Raw genomic sequence first — 25414 nt, forward strand, 5'->3', positions numbered from 1 at the left:
TAGCCAGTAAGTATCTGAGGGCAGATTTGAACTCAGGAAGATGAGTCTTCCTGACTCCAGTCCCAGCACTCTATCATCTGGGTCACCTAGATGCTCCAATGGTCGTTAAGTCTTGATATACACATTATATTTTATTGAAGTGGATTTTTCATTATTAGAGTAACCTTTTGGAAGAGGGGTAGTAATAAAAATATATTTTTGTTTTGTTTTGTTTTGTTGTTGTTGTTTTCCTAGAAGAGGAAAAAAACACATTAAATAGCATCTGGTCACATTCAGAGGACTGTTAGATGAGTATTTTCTTACCTCAGTATTTGTGGTATCATCTCATTTCTCTACATAGTATCAAACAAAGCAGAATCTACCTCTTTGAATCCTATTTTATTTCCAAGCTTGTTTGTTTTGTATGTTAATTTTTTTGTCTGTTTTGTTATTTTATGTTTGTCAAGCGCCAGCAAAAACATTTCTCTAATAATAAACCTACCATTTATGTAACGCTCAAAGATTTGTAAAGCTCTTTACAAATATCTCATTTTATCTTTACAACAACCGCCAGAGATAAATACTATTATTCCCTTTGGACAGATGAGGAAACTGAGGGGAGCAATGTACACAAAGACCAGAAAAAAGAGGATTGCATATGAGTTTCAAAAATGTGGCCTTATTCACAACAAGGACTAGGTTTTCAAGATTCAGAATTCAGGTTTACCAAAGGTAGAAGCAAAGCATGGGATTTTTAGTCTTCATTCTCCTCTATATTGTGTGACCACTTCAAAAAGCTGTAAAATTGCTTATTGGGTTTGTTTTTTTTTTCTGTTGCTGTTATTTTGATTTTAGATCCATTAATTCTCCATTAGGACTGTGCCACCAAAGGGTGGGCATTGGTAGAAAGAATAGCCTAATGTCTTTCCCACACAGGCCAAACTTAATTTTTCCTTATAAGATACTGATATCATCCCTGGGATATAGTAGACCAAGAGGACTAATGCCTGAACTGATGGTATAACTGAAGGCTTAAGTACAAAAGCCAGCTGAGGAGGAGTCAACAACTCCCTCAAGCTGCTAACTGATCAGCCAGCTTGACCAGCACAGAGGAGGGAATGCCGCTCTTTTCCAAGTAAATATTATGTCCTTGTTGAATATCGCTTTCTGTTATAGCTAAGTGATCCTCCTTTTGTTAATTGTTACATGGCCTGAAAGTGTTTCATTTCATTTCTGTCCTGAATGTGAAGCACCAGATGGGCTTGAATTAGGTCTGGCCTAAACAGGTGGTCAAACGTTGTTTGGTCCTGACATTGCCTTCCTGGGTTCCTGCCACTGGCTGTAATCTCCCCTTGTGTGTCTGTACTCAGAATGCTGGCAGGATAGATTTCAGGCCCCACAGAGCATTTTGGGTTACTGGACTTCCTGATGCCTCTGGGGCATCTAGCCAGAATGCTAGTTAGCATTAGTCACATCTGGTCACCTACTGGTCAGGTAGTCACAGCCTGCAATGAGCCATGTTTCTGTTGCTCCAAGAGCATTCCAGGCTGCCCATCTTACCCTGGCCCTCTGCCCAGTGCTGACGGCAGAACTGGAGTTTTCAGGTGCCTTTAGAGTGTCTCTGGTCAGAGTGCTAACAAGCTTCTGGATTGTTTACCTGTAATTATTCTGACTTTGCAAGTAAAGGAGTCTCAAGCTTTTGCTTTTTTTTTTTCCAGTCCTGTTCTGCATGGAAGTTTACTGATCATTTCTGTAGTCTTTCTTAATTGTTATTCAGTCTGATATCATTTTTTAGATCTTTGCTGAAGTAAATGTGAGACATCCAGAGTCTTTTATGACATTTTTTTACAATCATCTTGACCAGAAGCCTCCACGTGTTTATTGAAAGGTTGACATAATGATAATTAACTTTTGTATAATACACAATATCATATGCTCCCAATAACCTTGTGAGGTAATTAATGAAGGTATTAGTTTTTCTATTTTCTAGAATAAACTAAGGCTTCTGAAAGTAAGTTCCTAACCCACAGATCTGTTAATAGTATGTATTGGAAGTGGAACTAGAACTCAGATCACATGACCAAAAAAAAAAAAAAACAAACTCCTGCACTTTCCCCACTATACTAGGAAACCTCTTCATGGATGGATTTGTCTTTCATGTTCAAAGATCCACTGAAAAAATCTTCTAAGGCCTCCAGAAGTAGTTTTACCTGAAAAACATTTAGAAGAGTCCTATTGTTACCATAGCCATTATCAAAGCTTTCCCTTTCAATTCCAGGGTCCCAATTCTCACTTTTTTCTTTTTTTAAATTATTTGTAAAAAAAAATTTACATTTTTTTAAAATTCTCTCCTTCCCAACCCTCCCCCACCCCTTGAGAAGGGAAGGAATATATTCATTATACATGTGAAGTCATTCAAAACATATTTCCATATTAGTCATGTTGTAAAAGACACACACACACAAAGAAAAAAAAAAAGTAAAAAAGTATACTTCAACCTACACTCAGAGTTAATCAGTTCTCTTTCTGCAGTGGATGGTGTTTTTCATCGTGGGTCCTTTGGAACTGCTTGAATCGTTATCTTGATTGTCTAGCGAAATCATTCATAGTTGATGATCTTTGCAATACTGCTGTTACTTTGTACAATATTCTCCTGGTTCTGCTCACTTTGCTTTGCATGAGTACATATATCTTCTTAGGTTTTTCTGAAAGCATCCTGCTCATCATTTCTTATAATACAGTAGTATTCCATCACAATCAAATACCACAACTTGTTCAACCATTCCCCAATTAAAGGGCATTCCCTCTATTTCCAATTCTTTGCCACCACAAAAACAGCTGCTATATTTTGTACAAATAGGTCCTTTTCCTTTTTTAAATATCTTTGGGATATAGACCTACTATTGGTATTGCTGGGTGAAAGGGTATGCACAGGTTTATAGTGCTCCAGACATAGTTCTAACCAATTCTCCCTTCTTAACAGTGAACCACATAGTTCTAACCAATTTTCTCTTCATAACAGTGAACCCCAATCCTGATACCTGGTCTGGGTCCTTCAGTTTAAAACAGATTTCCAGAAATGCCTCTGTACTCATATAAGTGCAATGAAAATGACATTGTCCTAGTCATTCTGGACTGATTGTCGAGCAATTGACTGTGTCATCAAACAATCAGTCTGATTTGGCTGTTGTGGCTGAAAATCCCAAATGACTGTAAGAGAGACCATTAGGTAGTACAAATAGACAAGGACTGACAAATTGTCTGGCTTCGGCTCTTGGGCAGTTGTTACTTCTTTCCCTACATGGTTTTTGACATTTAGAATCAGGAAATGGAGAACAGAAGTAGAAAGACACAAATCCTCTATCAAAACGTTAAGAGGAGTTACCTTTTTTTCTTTGTCTCCACAAAATATGATAGAAACCTGTTTATTCTCAACAAGGATTGGAACTAAGCCATAATTCCTGATCTAAGTGAATCCCAAAAGTGTCCTATAAATGATTACTATATGAAAGGCACTCAGCAGGTTCCAGGATTACAAAATCCAAAGGACAACCAGTGCCTGCCCTCAAGAAACATTTTACTGAGTGGAGGACAGGGAGGGATGGAAGTTTACATAATCAAAGAAGGTTATCTACTTTGGTTTAGAATTTGATTTGTGAATCCTGAAGAACCTTTGGTAAAGCTAATATGGAGATTAAATAGAAACTGCTAAAGAGTCAGTTTTGAAGGGAAAAAATCAATCTCGAAATGTTTCCACCATCACCACCAAAAAGCAAAAAGATTCAGTTTAATATCATTTCTGAATCATGAGGCTCACAGAAAGTACCACTATGGGATTTTGCTGAAGAAAATACTACACTGATTATCACATATTTAAAAGAAGGGCAAGAGAAGAGGGAACACTTACATGAAAATTCATTTTACTTATAAAAGAGCAATAGATGCCAAAGGCAGAATCATTGCATCCTGTCCTGGGTGGTAATATCTGGGAGGGTTGGTTAATCTTTAAAATGGATGCTATCTTTCATTCTTTGTTGGTTTTGCTTCTCATCTTTGTCATTAATCTTTTTTTTTTCTTGTTGAAACATATACTTGGGTTGGAGTTCTGTTTGCTTTTAATGGAATTGCTTCACAATTTGCCACCCACTATCTCATAATACATTATGCATCATAATGCTGGTGGCATGAATAAGGTCACATATTATTAGCACATCCCCCTTACTCACTTCAGCTGACAAAAGTACAGAAACTTAGTAGCTTAGTATAGTGATCATCATCTCAGGGCACTTAGAGCTGGGAAAGACCTAAGCAGCTTTATTTCTCCATTCTGTAGATAAGAAAATAGAAGCCTAGAGAGAAAAGTGATTTTGCATAGAAGCTGGCCTCAGAAACAAAGCCCTTAGATTCCAAATCTGGTGCTTTCTACTAAACTGCCCACAAAACTTTTTTTTTTTTAAATTCTGTTTTCAAACATTTTCCTGGAAAACAAATAGCGAGATATATACTTCAATGTAGACTTAAAGAAGGCAGAGAGTTTCTATTCTATCATATTTCTGTCATTAAATACTTTAAATAATAATAGATAATATTTATATAGCACCTACTATGTGCGAAGCAATGTGCTAAGCATTTTATCATTTTTATCTCATTTGATCCTCACAACAGTCCTGGGAGGTAGGTGCTACTATTATTCCCGTCTTACAGGTGAGGAAATTGGGCCAGACAGGCTAAGGGACTTGCCTATGGTCACACATCTAGTATGCATCAGAGGTGGATTTGAACTCGGATCTTCCTGACTCCAGGCCCTGCACCCTATGCTATCTAGCTGCCTCTAACAGCTGGTGGCATGGGTCACTTTGTCTTTTCTACTTTAATTTGATTGTAATGATTCTTTTTTAATGAAAACAAACTAGGTTTACATCCAAGATCATCTTAACATAAAATATTCACCAGATGCAGAGTTATATCTCAAATTTCCAGAACAGTATTCTTATGCAAATATTTATGAGCATAGGATAGTAACTGCATGCACCAGGGGTGTACTGGTAAATATTTAAGTGCTGGATTTCTAGGGGGAGGAAGGGAAGGATGATCGATGCACTTTTAAGTTTAATCTGTATTATTAACATTTTCTCCATCATTTTCTTAAGTCTGGACAATTAATGGAACAATAAATTAAGTCCTTATTTTTAGCATCTGCTGATTTCCAAAATGCAAATGTTCTCACTGAAAATTTAACAGTTGACCTTCAGGAGCCATACAGCACAGCTCCAGTATACAACTGGCCTCCACCAGAATTCAAGGTGTGCCATATCACAGAATCATGGGTATCTCAGCATCCATCTTATCCAATACATACCAAAAACAAATCCCATCTACAATATGTCTCCAAACTGTGCTCAGAGATCTCCGAAGAGTAGGAAACTGACCACTTCCCAAGGCGGCCCATTCTGTGTTTGGTCTCCTCACATTGTTAAGAAGTTTTCCCTGAAAAGAAGTCTGAATTTGCCTCTTTGACAGTTCCATCCCATTAATCCTGCTTCTGCACTTTGGGACTAATTTGACAGAAGATGAAATTCCAACTTTTATAATATGTAAATTATTATAGTAGCTGGGAACTAACAAAGGAATTCGTAGTGCAACATCCTGTCAATTCTTTTTGCTTAATCCTTAATTAACACTGAGTTGAGAGAAAATATATATTAACCAGAATGTAAGTGTGGATATGGATTCATATATGTGCACAAACATACCATCTGTATTATGTACTTGTGTACTATTTAAATGAATGAAAATAAAAATATTTTAGTATATACCAATCTACTCTGCTTAGTGGACAGAAACAAAAATTAAATCAGTACAAGATTTCAAAGAGCTGACATTTTAGTAGGGGGTGATGACCATAGGAGGTTTCACCTCCAATTCATATGGAAAGGCCCTTTAGGGTATAGTAGCAAAGCAGACTGTAATGTCTCTTCTTTAATGCTATTTCTCCTGATAAAGTCATACACCACTGTTGCTTATCTCATGACTGTTCTTTGTAATATATTTACCTTTGACCGTTTTGTGGTTATTCTTTCTTTTTGTAGCATTGTAGTCACAGAATACATTGTTTTTATGACTCTGCTTAATTCAGGCTGCATCAATTCATGCAAATCTTTCCATGCTTCTCTGTATTTATCATTTTTGGCATTTCTTAGAGCACTATGGCATTCCAATGTCCTCATGCACCGTAATTTGTTTAGCCATTCCCTCAATCTGTGGGCTTTTACTTTATTTCCAATTATTTTTGCTATTACAGAAAGTGCTGCAGTGAATGCTTTGATTTATTTTTAAGATTTTCTTCTTTATGAATGGCCTCCTTAAGGTGTGAATTTAATAGTGGCAAATCTGAGTTAAAGGATGTGGACATTTTAGATACTTTATTGGCATAATTCCAAATTGCTTTCCATAATGGTTGTGCTTATTCACAGTTCTATCAACATGCAGGGTTGTGCTTATTTTCCTACAAAGTCTCCAACACTATTTCCATATTTTCTCATCTTTATCAATTTGCAAGGCATGAATTAAAGCCTCAAGTTTTGTTTTGTTTTGGTTTGGTTTGGTTTTATGTGCGGCAAATATAAGGTATATCTTCTCCCAATTCAGTGCTATTTAAGGAGTAAACAAAAGAATTACAGAGAAATGTTACATTTCTTTTATTATTTGTAATTTGCAACATTCTTTCACATAGTTGCTAATACTTTGCAATTCTTTTACATTCAAACTTACAAGTTTCACGTTTTTTAAACTGGCAGGAATATTTACTAAAATGACTACATAAAAAATTCCACTTTTCTTCCTGCTCTTCTAATTCATGCATTAGGCATAATTTGTATGCCCTTGAACTCATTAATTTAATTTAATTTTTTCGTTTGCATTTCAATGTGTCATTAATCTATTAGCATCTAATAAACTGCTTGCCTGTGGGACATAATCTTGTAGTAAATGGTCACCACCCACCCAGGGAAAAGTGTACTAATTGAGCTGGATGGGGCATTAAATGATCACTGTAATTTTCCTTACTTTAAGCAGAAATTTTCTGTGATAGCAGAAATTTCCAGCAAAACCACCAAAATATAATCAAAACTCTTCCCATGAATATGTTTTTGATACAGTAATTAGTACTTTGTCATTTTTTGTCTCAGGATTGTAGGAAAAAGAAAAAGAATTGTTTGAACTTAATTTATGGTTGTACTATAAATTCATTTTGTGGGAAACTCCTCAAGTGGAAAATTCTTTCATTGATACAGATGAGCACCAACTTGTCCAGAACTTAGAGTCTTAGATGCTTGAGCACTGAGGGTTTTAATGATTTGCCCATGGTCACAGGACTTTATCAGAGTTGGGACTTATATCCAGGTCTGCCTGACTCCAAAGCTGGCACTCTATCCACTTCACTACTCATGCATCTCACCTTGTTTGTTAATAATACACAATCTAATATGGGTACTTCAAATACAAGGTATCCCAAAAATTCTAGTGCTGCGTGACTTGTGGAACACCCTGTATAACTCAGAAAAGCCAGAGGGAATGATACGGTGGTCTGGGGTGGGCAGAACTGTACTAAGTAATTTATCATTGCCTTTTTGAAATAACAAGAGTTCCATTAAAATAATTATTCTTTACAGTTACCCAGAGCATAAAAGAAACACAAACCACATTTTCCATAACCAGCTTGGGAACAAGTTTATAAGGTAATATAGGAATTGAAATGGACTTTCAATACCATTGACTTTATTTCCACCTTTTAGTGTCAATAATTAGTCTTTACTGAAGGACTCAGGATTATTCTTAGATGTATCACTTACTCAAAAGGAAATAATATATTATTATTGGCTTTATACAATCACATCCCCTTTCCTTTTTCAGAGCATCCTAATGCTTTTTTTTAGCTTTGTCTCAATATAGCTTGTAAAGTTTATGAGATATCACCCAAAACAAAATCATTTTACATGTAAGCATATTAAAACATTGTAGAACATTAAAATCACAATCTATGATAAATAGTGTTTACGTTTAACAATTATCAGGTTAATTTAACCAATTTAGACCAAAAAAAAAGTCAAATGTAAATGGGCCAAAACAAAACCCATTTGGGGATCTTGTTTATCCAGTTTGGATCTCTAGATTAACTAGTCAAGTAATTCCCTGCCAAATGTCTACTTAATTTGTGCTGTTAGAAAAGTATGCGAGACTTTAAATATGAGTAGGAAGAATGATTTTGTAAAATTCATACAATACCCAATGGTTACAGGTTAACCGACATTTTGTGAAGTGAGAAATTTTTTTTTTGAAATGTATTATGTCTTTGATAAATCTGAATAATTACTGTCCTTACTACAATAATCTCCATGCTGCCTTAACATTTAGAAATTATTTCTTTAAAATCTTATTTAAAAGATCCCACAAATAATCAAAGTTCATGTTGTAGATTATTTAGAATGATGTCTATGATACTGTGAGGGAAACGGCTGTTATTTATCAACAAACAGAAACAATCATTAAGAAGAAAGGTTTTATTCTGATCTCTTAAACAATAAATCTGAGTTATTAATAATAATAATATATAATGCTTTAAGGTTTGTAAATCACCTTTCTCAAAACACCAAGAGTCAGATAGTAAAAATATTATTATCTCCACTACATGGATAAGAAACTGAATCTCAGATATACTGTGTTTTGGGTAGGGTCACTCAGACATGTTGTCAATGCCAGGATTCAATCCAGGTACTCTGATCTCAAATCTGTCTACTTTTCAAACTGATGCCACTTTTTGCGGAATGCTATCAATCAGCTAAATTATTTTGTAAAGAAGTTATGATTCATCTATTTCTTATAATATTTCTAAAGTAATTGGTTTGACATGTTACACTGGTCATTAACCAAATGATGAATCTCCTGATAAAGTGGAAAGACTCTGGAATCAGAGGATCTGAGTTGAAATTCCACCCTACCCCTTTAATCCTGTTCCTATGCTTATGCTACCTACATGACCCTAGGCAAGTCAACCAACTTCCCTGGGCTTCATTTTCTTCATCCATAAAAGTCTCCTACTTTTCTTTTTCTTTATTTTTTTTTCTTATTTTTATGTTAAGTGCTGGGTATTTAAAGATAACATTAAAACAATCCCAGCCCACAAAGAACTTAGATTCTGTAGTACAAGTGGATTTTGTAGTGTTGGGTTTTTTATAGCATGTATTTGTTTAATATAATTGTTGAATATGAGGACTAGCTTTACAATTGAGCTGGCCCATTCTTGGGAATGTCAAGAAATGTGTTAACTACATAGTTTTAAATGAAACAATGTTAAATACCTTCACAAAAATAGCTTGTCAGAGAGATTTTACTAAAAATTTTAATTCTTGATCATTTGATCCTGTTTCCTATATCTTAAAAAGTTTATATAAGTAAAGAAGATAAATGGGGGAAGGAGGCAGGAGTAAGTGAAGGAAAGAACCTAATGCTTTCACTTATTTTAAGAAAATGAATCTGATTCAAAGAATTACTGAACTTGCATAGAAATGGACTGTTAAGATAAAATGAACAAAATAAAAATATGGATAAGTACTGGATCTGAGATTTTGCTGATTTAGGGGGTTAGTGGATGGAAGACATTCCATTTAATGAGTCTAGTTAGCATCTATTCTTCAAGCTATAGTCTTAGATTGCCAAGAACACTGAGAGGTTGTGACATGCTCAGGATCACAAAGCCAGGACATGTCAGAAGTAAGACTTGAGTCCAGGACTGATTGTGAGATCTGCTTTCTATCTACTACACCATCCTGTCTCTGATGATGTCATCATTACCATTAAGTCCATTGTTGGTCTGATGTTAGCAGCTCAAATATTTGAAGTTGTACTCTGGAAACCAGACACCAACCCATAGATGAAGAAATTGGCAGAGGCTTCGTGGTTTGGTTCCAAATATGAGAGTGGGTTGTTGGCCATTATTTGATATTATTATTGATAATGGTGATGAGGGTGATAATGATGATGATGATGATGATGTTAAATTTTATCAGAACTTATGATGAAAAATGCTATCCAGTCCTAGAGAGAGAACCGATGGAGTCAATGCAGATCAAAGACTACTATTTTTCATTTTCTTTATTTTCTTCTTTTTTTTTATTTCTATTTTCTTTCATAACATCCCCAATATGGAAATATGTTTTACATCATTTCACGTGTATAACCTATTATCAAATTGCTTGCTGTCTTAGGGAGAGAGAAAGAGGAGGGAAGGAGGGAAAAAACTTGGAACTCAAAATTAAAAAAAAAAGATATTAAAATTGTTTAACATGCAATTGGGGAAAAATAAAATGTTATTTAAAAAATGTACCAGAGACCAATAAGGATTTTTATTCTTCAAAATAAAGGAATTGGTCTAGAAGACTTCTAACAGCTTTTCAGCTCTGGCCTCCTATATTTATACCCAACCTAGTACTGATGTGTTCTGTGAGTGAAAGGAGAAAGAGAAGGAATTGATGTTGAAGAGAAAGTTGGCAGAAAATGTATAGGAGGGGAGGGCATCTAGCAGTGGGAGGAGGAAGAATTGTCTTCCTCAATGTTCTCTACACCAGGAGGCTCACCCCAGTTGAATTGGATGTAGGTGACTTGTCAAATCATATTGTAATGTGTTTGTTTCCTTCCACGTTGCCTTAGGATGTAAATTAGGGAATTATATCTTCTGTGTTCCCCACAGAGTCTTCCACTTTGGGGTATTCAGCAAATATGCATAATGAGATCCATTAACATTCATTTCTCACAAATAACATTTCCAGACTCATTGCACTTCATGCTGTCTGTTCTTGCTTCTTGGAAGTAGGTCTGCCAATGTCTGTATTTTATAAGATGATTCATACATAGCCTTTAAACTTGTCTTTAGATTAAATATTCATATATTGCTTTCCAAATATTTTAGCCATGTCCAGGAGATAGAGTGGGTTCTTATCAGGAGATAAGTTGATTCCCACATAAAGAGAGATGACTTCATCATTTACAAATTTTCCAAACTGCTGACTTACATTAGTAGGCCTTTCTGAAAGACAAGAGAGCTCTTTAAACCATGAATTTTTATACATGTACTTGCCATTGCCAAACTCTACAGCTTATTGAAATTTTTCAGATCTGTGCATAAGATTCCCTCTACTAAGATGGATCAGATTTGTGTTCATCTAACTCATAGATACATTTTTCTGTTCAGCGAGAGAGAAACCAACCATTTTAATTCTCACCGTTGAGTCTATGTTAACTGATTAACACATTGTTCCCTTTGCAACATATGGTTAGCTTGCAATTTGCTGAAGAGAATTCAATGGACTTGTTTGGCATTATTTCAAGTAAAGTTCCACATAAAGTGGCCATGGATGACATAATTCACAATTGTAAAAATATCTCTGTTCAAATCATATCAGTTCATTACCTTTTTGGTATTTTGTTCCACTCCTATAGCTAGAAAACATCTCCAAACCCCATCTGTGATAGTCCAAGGAATGAGAGCCATTTTTAAGAAAGAGTGTATGTAAACTGTGTTTTTAGTTATTTCAAAGGATGTTTTCAATTACCATTAAGTCTATTGTTGGTCTGATGTTAGCAGCTCAAATATTTGAAGTTGTACTCTGGAAACCAGACACCAACCCATAGATGAAGAAATTGGCAGAGGCTTCGTGGTTCTGTGGTTTCCCAGGATGACTGTTGATTGCTCAAAGCACTGAAACATTTGCAGAAGTCTGTCTGTTTGATGGGTGCAGGTTTGGTTCAAAGTATGAGAGTGGGTTGTTGGCCATTATTTGAACTCTCCCACATCTCAAACTCCTATTTCTTGCCATTCATCTGTCATCCTCCAGGTGTGGGATCCCCCCAGGTATGTGAGTTACCAAAACACTTTTATCACCCAAGCTAGGACTAGGGGGTAGGCAAGGTAGTCAGTTGCCTGCGGCACAACACCCTATGTAGATTCAATACATGAAATTTTTTGAATTTTATAAAGTGTAAAAACAAGAAACTTTTGTCTTCTCATAGCAAATGGGATTTCTTTTGGGTTTTTTTGGATCAATGATTTGGCATGTTAAGACATTAACAATCTCTGATAAGAATAACATAGGGATACAGTTTTCAAAGGAAAGCTAATATACTGTTTAGAGGTTGTGTGGTGGTTACTGATACTTTGACTTTTCTCTGCCTACCTGGTAATCTTCTTTCTGACAATTTAACTCCAATCAAGGCAAGAGGTGTTAAACACCCCCTGTGTCCCTAACTCTGGACCAGTACAAACTTGGAGAATACAAAAGAAGTGAAAACATAGTCCTCACTCTTCCTCTCTCTTAGGCAATTGACAGTCTTTTGAAAACAGTATATTACAATGTGGTTTAACATGTTTTGAGACACTGTGGTGCAGTGGACAGAACACTTAGAGTCAGGAAACCTGAGTTTGACTCTCAGACATACCACTAAATCCACTAAATCCTTTTGTTCTTCAGTCTCCTTGTCTGTAAAATAAGGGGGCTGAATTAGATCACTTCCTAGATATCTTCAGGTTCAGAACTATGATCTTAGGTGCTAAAGTGAATCACAAGCTAAAAGCTTTAAAGCAGGAGTTCTCATCCTGTTTTGTTTCATGGACCCTCTAGCATTCTGGTGAAGCCTATGGACCGATTCTTAAAATAATATGTTTAAATCTTTAAAATAAAATACACAGAATTGTGAAGGAAACCAGTTACAGTGAATTACTTGTCAAATCATTTTTTTTCCTATCCAAGTTCGTGGACCAGTTTAAAAACCCATGCTTTAGAACAATGACTTGTAGCAAAAGGGCAAAAAGTCATTTGATTTTTGACTTTCAGTATGAATATGGTGTGACAAAAGCAGGGCTTTATGATATAATTCTAAGGAGCAAGTTTTTGATAGCTCTAACAGAGTGTGAAGCACTCTGGCATCTTTGTGGTGTTCAGAAAGAATCAAACCTCTGTTTATTTTGGGTGTGCACACAAATACACACATACACACTCTCACACAAAATGCATGTTGGTACAGTGCCTCATAAAAGATGGGACTTGAAAACCTGTTTTCGAATGAACAAAAAAAAAAGATCTTTTTAATTACTGAAAAAAAAAGCCATAGAGAGATGCAGAGTCCAATGCTCCTAAAATTAATGATGTCGAATGAGATTGTGCCTATTCAAGCTTTCTTTCTAAGACATAACTAGCATACACAAAAAGAGATTAACTTTGGGACAGCTAGGTTGCACAGTGGATAGAGAACTGGCCCTAAAGTCAGAAGGATCTGAGTTCAAATCTGACCTCAACTGCCTTAAAAAAACAGAGAGAGAGAGAGAGAGAGAAAGAGAGAGAGAGTGAGAGAGAGAGAGAGAGAGAGAGAGAGAGAGAGAGAGAGATTAACTTTTTAGCTTGATTTTCGTAGTTGGTGGTGATAGTGATCAGGTGGTATGGTTTGTGGTATTGTTTTCCTTCTTTGGCTTGTGTGTGTGTGTGTGTGTATGTGTGTGTGTGTGTGTGTGTGTATACATACATCTATGTTTTAATGAAAAAATAAAACATTCAAATATTTAAATGTTCTAAATGGAGTACTTGTCCAAATGCACTGACCTTTAATATTCCTTTTTTTTTTCATCTTGTGAGTCAAGACATATGAACATCTCCACAAAGTACAAATGTGGAAAATTGCCAGTATAGTGAATTTTCTTCTTCATGTTTAGTGATAATCTGATAGCTACCAGTGAACAAGCTAATGGGAAATCCAATAGCTTGCAACACAGCAAATATGAAAAGGTCTCTTAAAAGATGCATTTCAGAGGAAGAGATGGATTGCTCAATTTTAAAGAACATCTGACACAAGTCAGGTTTGAAGATTCTATCGTATTATTGAAGGGCATTTTCATTCTGAAAGAGAACTTTGTCTTTGTTGAATTTCAATCCAAATTGCCTTGGGCCTGGAACACGCACAAATGAAACTTTAAAAATATATTTTTATGAAAAGATATACAAGATTAAAAATACAAATTTAAAACACATTGCTTTGATTTTTCCACTTGAAAAAATAGATGCCTTTTGTAAAAATTGAACATAAAGCAGATGTGCCACGCTTAAAGGAAAATTGTATGTGGAGAGGAACATTTGCATAAGTAATAAATTTCAGTAATTATCTTTTGAATAGCCCCTGATATCCAAATATGTGGAAAATTAATCCAGACCTCACTTTAAAAAAGATACTCAATCAAAATATCAACAACCACCTTCCAAACTTAACTATGGCTTTTAAAAACAGTTAAGGGATTTGACATAAGATAAACCCTTTTAATAGAAATATCTAAGAGCATAGGGCTATAAAAGGGAATTGTTTATATTGGAATAGATATAAATTCCTAGGCTAAAATTAAGCAACCTGAAGATACTCAGAAAATACATCCTTAGCCTTCTAATTCTTAGGGAACGTGGTCTTGGGCACACTGATTTTTATACCTGCACAATTTTTTTTGTACTTTGTTATTGTGTCATAGATTTACAACTGAAAAGGACCTCAGTGGCTATGTAGTTCAACTCCTTCATTTTACACATGAAGGACCTGAGATTTGAGAAGTTAGTAACTTGTCCATGGTCATCCAGGTAGCAAGTGTGAGCCTGAGATTTGAATCTCTTGACTTCTGAATAGTGTTCCTTAGTATTAATAATAATAATTTAAATTATAATTATTTTTAAATGATGATTTTAAAAATTTGATTGCATTCTTAAGTCTAACTTTTCAGGAATTACATCTGTTGAGGACAATGAAGTGCGTGTCTAATAGAATCAAACCAGCAATGAAAGTCTCAAGTTTCCAGATAGTCCCGGTGCTCCTCAAAGATTTAGTTTCTCTCTTGAGTTGAATATATTTCATATATAGTCTAGTAATTTAACTAGTAGTATAATTTAATTCTTTCCAAAAAAAAAGATTTGATAAGAATCTATGTGTATTGGGAGATGGGCATAGAAAGGTAAAATGACACTATCCCTGCTTTCAAAGAACATACGATCTAATAGGTAGTCAAAAGGTACAAGGTATTTATATGGCAGAATTTAGTTTTAGGTGTGGCATGATCAGAGTGCTGTATCAGGAAGTTTAACATGACAGAGTTATAATTAATCAATGCTTGGTTTACAAAAGGATACAAAAGAAAATCTCTGCCCTCAAGGAACTTACAATTTAATGTAGAATGCATACAGAATAGATTTGATAAGGTTATATGATAGTATGAAAAATTGACTGGTGGTAGATAGACCAGTAAGGAAGCTATTACTATAGACCAGGTAAGAGGGAATGGGAGTTTGAACTAATTAGGAAGAGAGGAATAGTATATTCTCTCCTGGGTACAGAGAAGATGGATGCAATTTCTTATTTTTATTTGTAAAATAGATGGGGAAATGGTAAAATGTAATATATGAAATGTGAAAACATACTGATACATTGTTCTATTTAGTATGCTTTGCTTCCCCAGCCTTCATACATATGCATTAAATTTGGTGTCAATAATTTGTGAATTCCAAAATAATGATTGTCTACAAAATGGCTGACAACAAAGTCAGTCTCAGAGTCATTTAGTCTTACCTATTCTTGACTAAAAATGCTGTCTTACAACATGCCCAACAAGAGATCATCTTGCTATTTATCAACAATCTCTAATGAAGAAAAATCCACTATGTCTTGGGAAACCCCATTCCAATTTTGTATGCGCATAATTTTGAGTAAATGTTCCCTTCAGTAGATCTTAAATGAGTGAGAATGACACCTCCCCTCACTGAATCCAAGTCCTCAAGATCAAATGAATGAGACTTTTGTGTACTAAAAAGAACTGGCAGTTGGAATTGCTCAGCCTCTGCCAGTGGTCTTTCATATACTGTGAGGAATAGGTGACTAACATCTGGGCTGGAAAAAAGCAACCAACGTTCCAATTTTTAAAAGCAGGGAAAGAAAATGGAATCTAGAAGCTACAGGTCAGTGATCTTGACTTTGATTTCTAGCAGAATTTTCTAGTTATCAAATGTATATAAGATCTTTTTCTATAAGTTAACCATAAGAATTTTCCCTGATGTACTGAGGGCTTTTCTCTTTTTCTTTTGAAATTTTAATAATACTAGTGGAACACATAGTCTGATATTGATTATCTCTCTCTGTTGATATTTGCCCATGCTTTTGTTTTGTTTTTATCAAGATTTCTTTCATGGCTTCTATTACTCTGCTTTTTTTCCTGCTCATAATTCTTTGTATGTTACATGTTGTAGCATGTTTTCACCAACACCATGTACTTCTCCATTGCCCTCTTAGTGACACTATTTTTTAGTTCTTCAACAACTCTAATTTTCTATGACTTATAGCCTTGCAACACTGATTGCTTATTGGTATTAAAGATATCAACCTTAGTTTCTGGGGAAAGTTTGGATTTGTTAAAGGTATTTTGCAATATCACAAAAATAATGCAGCATACTCTCCTCTAGGTTAATTCCAGATTCAAATCATTGTCCATTTGCAGTCTTTTTTACAAATATTAATACTTATAGATAAACTTCTACATTACCTTTGCATTTTCTGTGTGCTAGTTCAGATAAACTGTCTTGAATAGTTATAGATCTTTTCTGTCAGGATTTACAATATTCTAGCAAAATTCCATCTTCAAATATAAGCACCTATAGAGGAGTTCATCATTCATAGGAAATCACTCTTCAACTTGGACTCTGAGGGAAATTTACTTTATGACAGTGACAATTAATTTGGGCAAGCAGATCTCCCAATTTTATGCTTTGATCTTTCAAGCAAAGAATGTCATCAAAATTATCTCTATTTTTGTCTTTCAAGGAATCTTGAATAATTTTGTTGAATGGATGAAAGATGTCTTGTTTAAAGAAAGGTAGCATTTTGTGGAACCTTTGATTTCAAGAGATACACAAACTTGAATGGGAAAAAAATACATCATTATCTTAACTAACCTCTAAGTGAAATTTTACATTTCTTTCAATTATTTAAAAAATTTTATTCTTAGAAGGAATGTTTTGGCTTCATCAGAATACCAGAGGATAAGAAGGATAAGAAAGGATAAGAACCCCAAATTGTTAGAGGCCACAGAGTAGATAGCAATGCCTTAACTGTATATGTGTTATAAAGGCCATTGGGACCTCTTCCCAACCTTATCTAGAGAAGTGCTAACCTTCTCTCTTTTCATACAATCCTTTTAACTCTCCTGTGTCCTGTAGTTTTCATGTATGGTTTCTTAAAATATAGCTATGTGAAACCAGGCTTTGATAAAGCCTATTGGGATTCAAATGGAACTACTTGACTATGCCTTTAAACCCAAATCACTCTGGCTTTCATTGATTGGCCAATAATAGATCCCAGCCCAAGCCTCATTTGTTCATACATAGTTTGGGTTCTGATGGCTCAGAGTGAGTGTAAATAGCAAATGTTTCTATTCTGGCCAGAATCCTGAGAGTATTCCCCTCCCAGACTGAATGGTGTTACTTTAAACAAAATGGGACCTGGGAAAGACCTAAGCTTATGATTCAATGATTAAAGACTAGGGAAGAACTGAGGCAAAAGATGGGTTAGTTTGCCTTCTCAAAAGAATCAATCTGAGAAGGGAAGACCCTCTGGAGGAGAAAGTGAGGCCAATGGCTTTGCACAGCTCTGCCCCACTTAAATCCAATTGACTTGCAAGTCAAGATATCACCTTCCTGAAGTCCTTGGTTGTTTTCAAGAATGATCAACAACAACAACAAGTAAATGGATAATATATGTGTGTGTGTGTGTGTGTGTGTATCTCAATAAACAGTGATCACAAATACCAATGTGACTTGCAATAATAACTAGCATTTATACAAACACTTAAAAGTTCACCAAAATACCCTTTACATATTTTTGAATGGTTTACATATTTTAAATCGTTTCATCCTCATAACAACCCTATGAGGTAAGTGCTATTATTATATCTATCTTAAAGATAAAGAAACTGAGGCTGAAACAGGTTAACATGGCCAAAGTCACACATCTAGTGTCTGAGATAACTTTTTGAACTCAGATCTTCCTGTCTCCAAGACTCACTCTTTATAGGTTGTTATTAGTCAGTCATTTTTAATTATATCTGACTCTTTTTACCCTATTTGGGGTTTTCTTGGTAAATATACTGGAATGCTTTGCCATTTCCTTCTCCAGCTCATTTTAACAAGGTTAAGTGACTTGTCTGGAGTCCCCCAGCTAGTAAGAGTCTGAAACTGGATTTGAAGTCAGGAAGATGAGGTCCTTGACTTTAGGCCCAGCATTCTATCTATGTCCACTGGACCACCTAGCTGCTTAGAACCACCTAGCTGCCCATCCACTCTTTAGACACTGCACCATTTAGCAGCCTATACACCAAAGTAACCTATTTTTAATAAGGTTACTAAACTGGTATATCAGGGGAATTCTGTAAATATTAAATTATCCAGATTTTATGAAAACATTTACAAAAATCTCTTATGCTATTCCTAATATCTAGAGATGTCTTCTAGATAATAGTGCAATATCATGAATTGGGAAATGGTTAAATGTCTAGACTCAAAAAGTTATCCTTACTGGTTCCATGTCTGCTTAGAAGAAGATCCGCAGAGGAGTAGACCACATGTCTCTGCTTGGCTCTTCGTCATTTCAGTTTTTTTCCTCTCAATGACTTTTATAAAGGTATAGCTAAATATCATGCTTACATGCATTTTATAAATGACAAAAAGAGGAAAAGCCAACATACTCAATGGCTGGAAAATTATTCTAAATTAAATGAGAAATTGAATATGAATAAATTAAAAATTGCACTCTGATAATTTTTTTTCAATGCAAGTACAAGACTAGAGAGACAGACCATATGAAAGAGATCTAAAGGTTTTAGAAGACAACAAACGCAATATGTATATGTATATTTGGAACCCTAGAGAGGATGCAAATGTATATTTGGAACTTTCTATGGAACCTTACATGTATTTGTGTAGATGTGTGTCTGTATGTGCATATTCTCTAAAGTTCCAAATACTGAAATATAGTTCCATATGTAATATTTAAGATGCCTGTGAGGTATTTGTCGTAAGTGATATTTAATGAAAGACTACTTTCTTTTTTTTTGTTTCCTTACTAATACTCTTGTGTGTTTATGTATAGATGAATATATATATATATGAACATGCATGTATATATATATATATATGAATACTTATATATACATGTTTATATATGTGAACATGTGTATATGTATGCACACATATGCCATAAATGGAAAGTGCTGCACTTTCATCCTTTTGAGTAAGATACTACTGGGTATCATCAAAATGTAAAAGTAGCTGGAATAGGTCCTTCTTCTTAAGGATGGACTTGAAATAGACTAAGGAGTCATTAGTAGAATTGAGGAGACTGGGCCTGTGGCTCTGCTAAGTGTTTCATTAGGAAAACATCAGAATACATTGAAAATGTATCTAATCAATTTGTGTCTGAAGCTAAGTAGGCTTATGTAGAAAAAGGACATTAAAAGGAGGAGTGGAGGATGAGAGGGCAGATGTAGCATTCCTGTATACCAGAGGAATATATACTGTACAGATGTAGTTCAATGAAAAATGCTCTCTTTTCCTTGTCTCCTCTGGCACTGACATCTGCATTAAAGATTTTGTATAAGTAAAGGAAAACAAATGTTTGCTCTTTTCCCTTAATATGACAAGCTTAAGATTTGGAATATGGACTTTGCTTTGGACCTTTAAGGTACATGCCCAAAATGAAAGCTGAATATAATCTGTAAATATCTGTAGTAGGTATTTAAGGATCTTCATTACTTAATGGGGCATTTAAAGGTTCCAAGAATCCCCAAAGAGAATGTCTGTGGTAAATGTGCTTCCCATATGCCATCTGTGATTGATGCAACCATTGTGTCCAAGTCATAGAATAATAATTAGCATCAAGTGTTCATACACATTAAAATCAAGTGTATTTATGGAGACCCTTTTAAAATTTTTCTCCATGACTTTAATGATTGAGAAACTAATAATGGTCCATAACACATCTGCCTTTAATCTTGGTTTAAAGGGCAGAAGCTTAAGATGCTTAAATCTCAATCGTAAACTGATTCTATTGTTATAGTTATTCAAGAAGCACAGTAAATAAAGACAGCCTCGCAATTTCAGACTTATAACCAGAACAAAGTGTACCACTAACAGATGCAGGCTAGACCAATAGCAGACAATTCAGCCATATAGAGAGTATTCTTAGATGTTGGGATTGACACTTTAGAAAATGCCAAAGTAAATTTTGAGTTACAGTTTTGTACACAGCTGAAAATGTTTTGGAACAGTAAAAATTTGATTAAGCTGGAGTCAGTAAGAACTGAACCCGTTGGATTTTATATTAAGTAATCTCATTTATTTAAAAAAGTAAACTCTAAATACAGCTATATAGAGAGAGCAAATTCCTCTAAGGCATGTTAGAGGGTAGAGAAGAGAGTGAAGGGGAACAATATAATATGATCAAATGAGTCCACTTCATTAGTTCAATAAATTCAGTCTTTAGTTCAGAACTACTATAGTTTTCACACTTTTTATTTTCATGTAGATAAACTTCTGTTAAATCACAGCTAATATGTCCTGAATGCCTACTATATGTTACAAATGAGTTAGTGTCACTGATGAGATTTCGTAAGTTTGTAGATCTAGGGATGGAATGAACCTCAGAAACCATCCAGTTCACTCCCTCTTTTTATAAATATGGAACTATAGTCCAGAAAGGTTAAAAGCCTTCCTCAGAGTTGAAAATATAAGTATCAGAAGCAAGATTTCAACACATTTGCACTGATTCCTGAGCCAGTGATCACAATTAATAAAAATGAAAATTGAACTCAGAGAATAGATGAGGTTACCAAGGGAGAGAAGAAAATGGAAGAAAAGAAGGCGTGCTACAGAGCCTTGGGGAATAGGACAAGGATGGTAATCCCAACTAGAAGATAATGAGGAAAGAGCTACGTCACAAAAGTCAAGGGAGAAGAGTGTGACTAGGCATGCAGACAACGAGAATTTGTTAAGCACTTACTGTGGACTAGATACTGTGCTAAGTGCAAGGGATACAAAAACAAGAAAAAAAGAAATAGTACTGTATTTCAATGAGCCTGCACTCCAACAGCAAAAGATAATATGAGATGACAGATGAAAAAGGGAGTGGGGCTGGAAGAGGGCGCATAGTGCTCATGTCAGGAAAGTCAGAAGCAAAGTTGGGAGGGGAATGAAAGATGACAGGCCCTCTGCCCCTACTCAAAATGGAGGCTTCAAGAGGGATTCACTAATAATGGTAGATAAATGCTCCAGGGCAAGAAAGTGAAAGCTTCCAATGGATATTGCAGGAGGAGGAGGTTCCAGTCAGAATATGAGTAGTCAAAAACACATAAATAGGATATCTTACAGACAAGTTTATAAACTTTCTCAATGAAGTAGACTTTTCTTGAAGTTACCCTGAATACTATAAATACTCAAATCAATATGAAGGACCTATAAAGGAAGATGCCATATACTTTCAGAGAAAGAACTGATAAATAGAATTACACATAGTACAGTTTTACGTATGTTAATAAATCTGTATCAAATGGTAACCTTCTCTAGTGTGGGGTGGGAAGGGAGGGGGACAATTTCCAACTTAAAATGTGACAAAAAATACAGAGAAAAATGTCATAGAATATTAAAAATGAAAAAAGTAATTAAGCTAATTTTGAACTCTACCAAAAAATCAGATTCTGGAGCTATTCTGGATTCTGAATGAATTAATTAGGCAGTCTTCCTCCCTGACCACTTGCAGACTTTGGACCCAGGTTTCTTTTTTTTTTTTTACCCTAAGCCCTTCATTTTCAAAAAGGATCAATGACTACTAGGTGTGAATTGGATTTAAGTGAGGCAGACTTGCACAAAGTCATCAGCCTCAGTTATTAAGTTCAGTGGCAAGACAAAAATCAAGGTGACTGGTAATGGCCTGGGATGTAGTGGATGACCTTGGCGTCTTCATTGTCTGACCAAGCACTAAGCATTCCACAGCACCTGCTTCAGCTGCCTTCAAGGCCATTGGAACATATTCTTCTCCTTCACCCATTCTACAAGGGACATTCTTCACGTGCTTGGAGTAGACATCCCCTAACTCATCAGTGGGATTGAGGCCTGTCTGTTGAGACAATTTTACTGAGGTGTGGACACTCCACATGCTAAGCTTTTTGGAACCACAGGTGAGAGTTGGGTGATTGGGGGACACCAATGGTGGATGAGCAGTCCAGAAAAGCCTATGGCTTTGCAATCCCTCACACCAGAAGTGCTAGTCCTCCTCGAACACCCCATACACCCCATTAATAAAATCATGAACAAATCAATAATAGTCAATAGTCTCTAATGAAGACATCGTTACTGAGCCTATACTAACCACAAATGGAGAAGTAAGAGGGACATATATGTAGACAGTGTCAGCAATCATCCAGAGGTTTACTAAACGTTGGAAAAGACATTGAAAGTTCAGCCCTCCAGAACTGTTATACTTCATTTTTTTTCTGTTACTTGATAATGCATTGGTTGGACAAGAGAATTACTGAATTGTGCTAATTGGTAGCTCAGCAAGAAATAGTAACAATAAAGCACCCATGCTTTCTGTCTGACTAAACAACACTGATTCCACGAATGTTTGACAGCCATACTAAGAAGATGAAAAGATAAAACATTGATTTTATTCTAGTAAAAAAAGTATCAGTGTGATGAAATCTGAATTAAATTAGCATTTTTCTATTTTGATCATAATTAAGTCAGGGCACTGATAGAGTTGTAGAACAAATAAATGTCAAAAGAATTTCTACTGAGAATAACAGAACACATGGAAAGAGGATGGAGGGAAATGATTAAATGAATAGTCTTATATTTGAGGCTCAGGTGGGAAGACAAAATGAGGTAGGCTCATCTCCTTGCAAAGTTCCTCCTGATGAAGTGAGAAAAATTCAGCAGGTCTAAAATGAGTTGTAAAATCATCATTCCAACTTGAAAAATTTAATTAGAAAAATAATTTCTTGTTATTTATCTCCAAGAAGCCATTTGAGTCAACATTCCTTTTCAAATTTTTGCTATACACATCTCTGCTCAACAGAGCTTAGAGCCCCTAGGAAAAGGTTAGTTAAACACACAGCCTGTTTATATAGATAGTAAGTCTGGTAAATATACCGTAAATTGGAACAACTTCGCATGCTTGGCTCAGACATTTTGAGATCTCTCTCACCATCTGGAAATTCCTTTATCCTTTCTCCCATATTCTCTCTTTTGTTTTAGAGACATAGTTATACACACATTGCTATATTTACAATAGATATAAACACATCCATAAATAAAGTCAGGACAACAAAGAAGTGAAGGACATGAGGATTGTACCCAAACATCACTATGGAATCAACTATTTTTCTTTTAAATATGTATTTTCCTTTTACTTCTTGTAATGGTGTACTATCAGATTAGACACAGCTGATCTTGCTTAGTCATTAGAAAGATGAAACATTGGACTAACTTTTTTTAAACATTTTTCTCATCAGGCAGTGTCCAGAACATGCATTAGATTGCCTCAGCGCAGGTTAGGAAATAACCAACCATTTCTCTTATTTCTGCATTTAAAGACCCATATTTAAAAAAAAAACCCTTTTCCAAAATAATCCTCCAATAAATTCCCCTTTTCAAATATAGCAATGAGTAGCAAGAACAGTATGCAGAAATAAAATATAGGGAAAATAGTTGTCTCCTTAAAATATCCATGGAAAAAGAACAGCACACCACAATTTTCCTGTTCTTCTATAGCTCCCAGGCTGCTCAGTTGTGTCCTATTATGAGAAGATATCCAGTATGGTATAGTGGATAAAGAGTTATCATTGGAGCTAAGACGATGTAAGTTTAACTCCTGCTTCTTAAGGATACAAACTGTGTGACCATGGGTAAGTCCCTCACCCTCTGAATTCCCCTAGGTAACGGTGGAAGACTGAGCTATAGAAGAGTTTCTGTTACCTTCTCATTCTCATTACTGTGAACTAATTGGAAATTTTGATTAATGGCTAAAGATCTATAGATGTATCTCCCCTTTCAAACTTCCAGGATTCCTTTGAAAAAGTAGGTGTGCCATTTTAGGTGGGGAGATTTTATTTGAGTGAAATAAACTTTCCATTGACACTTTTCTAGAAGCCAATAAAAAAGTGATGGCTGCTAAGCTCATTTCCTTTGCAAATATGCAATTTGGCAAGTTTTTCTTACACATTTGCTGAACCACATGGCTAATATGTTCTCATGTGTCATATTTGTAAGAACTTGTTGTTTACCAAATTTGCATAAGAAAGGAAAATATTTGGTTATAGTTGAGATTTATAACATATATGCATCATTTTTCAGTATATTTCAAAAGTCAGGTTCAAGAAACATAGCTCACTTAAGAACTAAATTCTTGCAGCAAACTACATTTTGTTGGCCCTCCACCCTCAAATATCTTTTATGCTAAAGAAGAGAGAAGAAAACCCACAAATTTGTCCCATGACTGAGGAACCAGGATGCTAGGGTTGGGGAGAAGAAGGAGCCAAAACCTTTCTCAAATCTGTTCACATATAAGTGAATTAGAACAAGTAGGGAATTGAACAGGCCTGAATAGCTAGTCGATTTTATAAGTATTCAGGACTTCTGCTCCACTTAGGGATTTAAAATATGATTTTGAACTCTTCAACTGATGGCTTGATTTATACAGTAGTAGGGGGCAACTCAATGTCACAGGACCTTTAAGAGAGAGTTAATTCAGTCCCTTTCAAAGGTCCATAATTCTAAATTGTTGTAGGAATGGTGCTCATTCATTTTTTTTTTATGAATGTAAAAAGGTAATTTAAAATATAAATTTTTAAAAGTTCCATGTTCTCGTAATAACTTGAATTAGCTATTGTACACACTAAAATTGCTAATTAAGCTGGTAAACAAATGCTTTAACCCCTTAAGTTCTGAAACATTCAATGCAGGTGTCAATGCGAATTTGTTTGTTTTTTCCTCCCTGGTTACATTTAATTTTTGTACTCTAATGATAACACTTGTCCTACTTGCTTCACAGGCTTTGGAAAAAATTAATTAAATTTTAAAATTTAAATTAAATTTAAATTTAAATTATCTATTTGGCATTTTAAATTCTTCACAATGTAGTTCTCATTTATCTTCCCAGACTTATTTCATCTTCTTCTCCTTTATCCAATCTCTGTTCTGTCAAAACTTCTCTACTTACTCTTCTTCCTTGCATATGGCTTTCCAACTCCCATTTCCTTGCCTAGACTTGCATAGACTATTCCCTATGCCAGGAATGCACTCCCTTCTCACTTCTGCCTCTT

General features: G+C 35.2%; 1 protein-coding gene and 1 non-coding gene across 2 annotated transcripts in view; one reads left to right on the forward strand and one right to left on the reverse strand.

The window, feature by feature from the left end:
- The window catches only part of GPC6 (glypican 6), a 1286685-nt gene that overhangs the window by 412099 nt on the left and 849172 nt on the right, over positions 1 to 25414 (forward strand). The gene's annotated exons all lie outside the window — the stretch shown is intronic.
- On the reverse strand, positions 17109 to 17237 carry LOC144454891 (U6atac minor spliceosomal RNA). Its single transcript, XR_013483445.1, has one exon. It is a non-coding gene; the product is annotated as a U6atac minor spliceosomal RNA (small nuclear RNA).

Source organism: Phascolarctos cinereus, unplaced genomic scaffold (genome assembly GCF_003287225.1).
Source record: "Phascolarctos cinereus isolate Bilbo 61053 unplaced genomic scaffold, phaCin_HiC Scaffold_7;HRSCAF=346, whole genome shotgun sequence".
NCBI lineage: Eukaryota > Metazoa > Chordata > Mammalia > Diprotodontia > Phascolarctidae > Phascolarctos > Phascolarctos cinereus.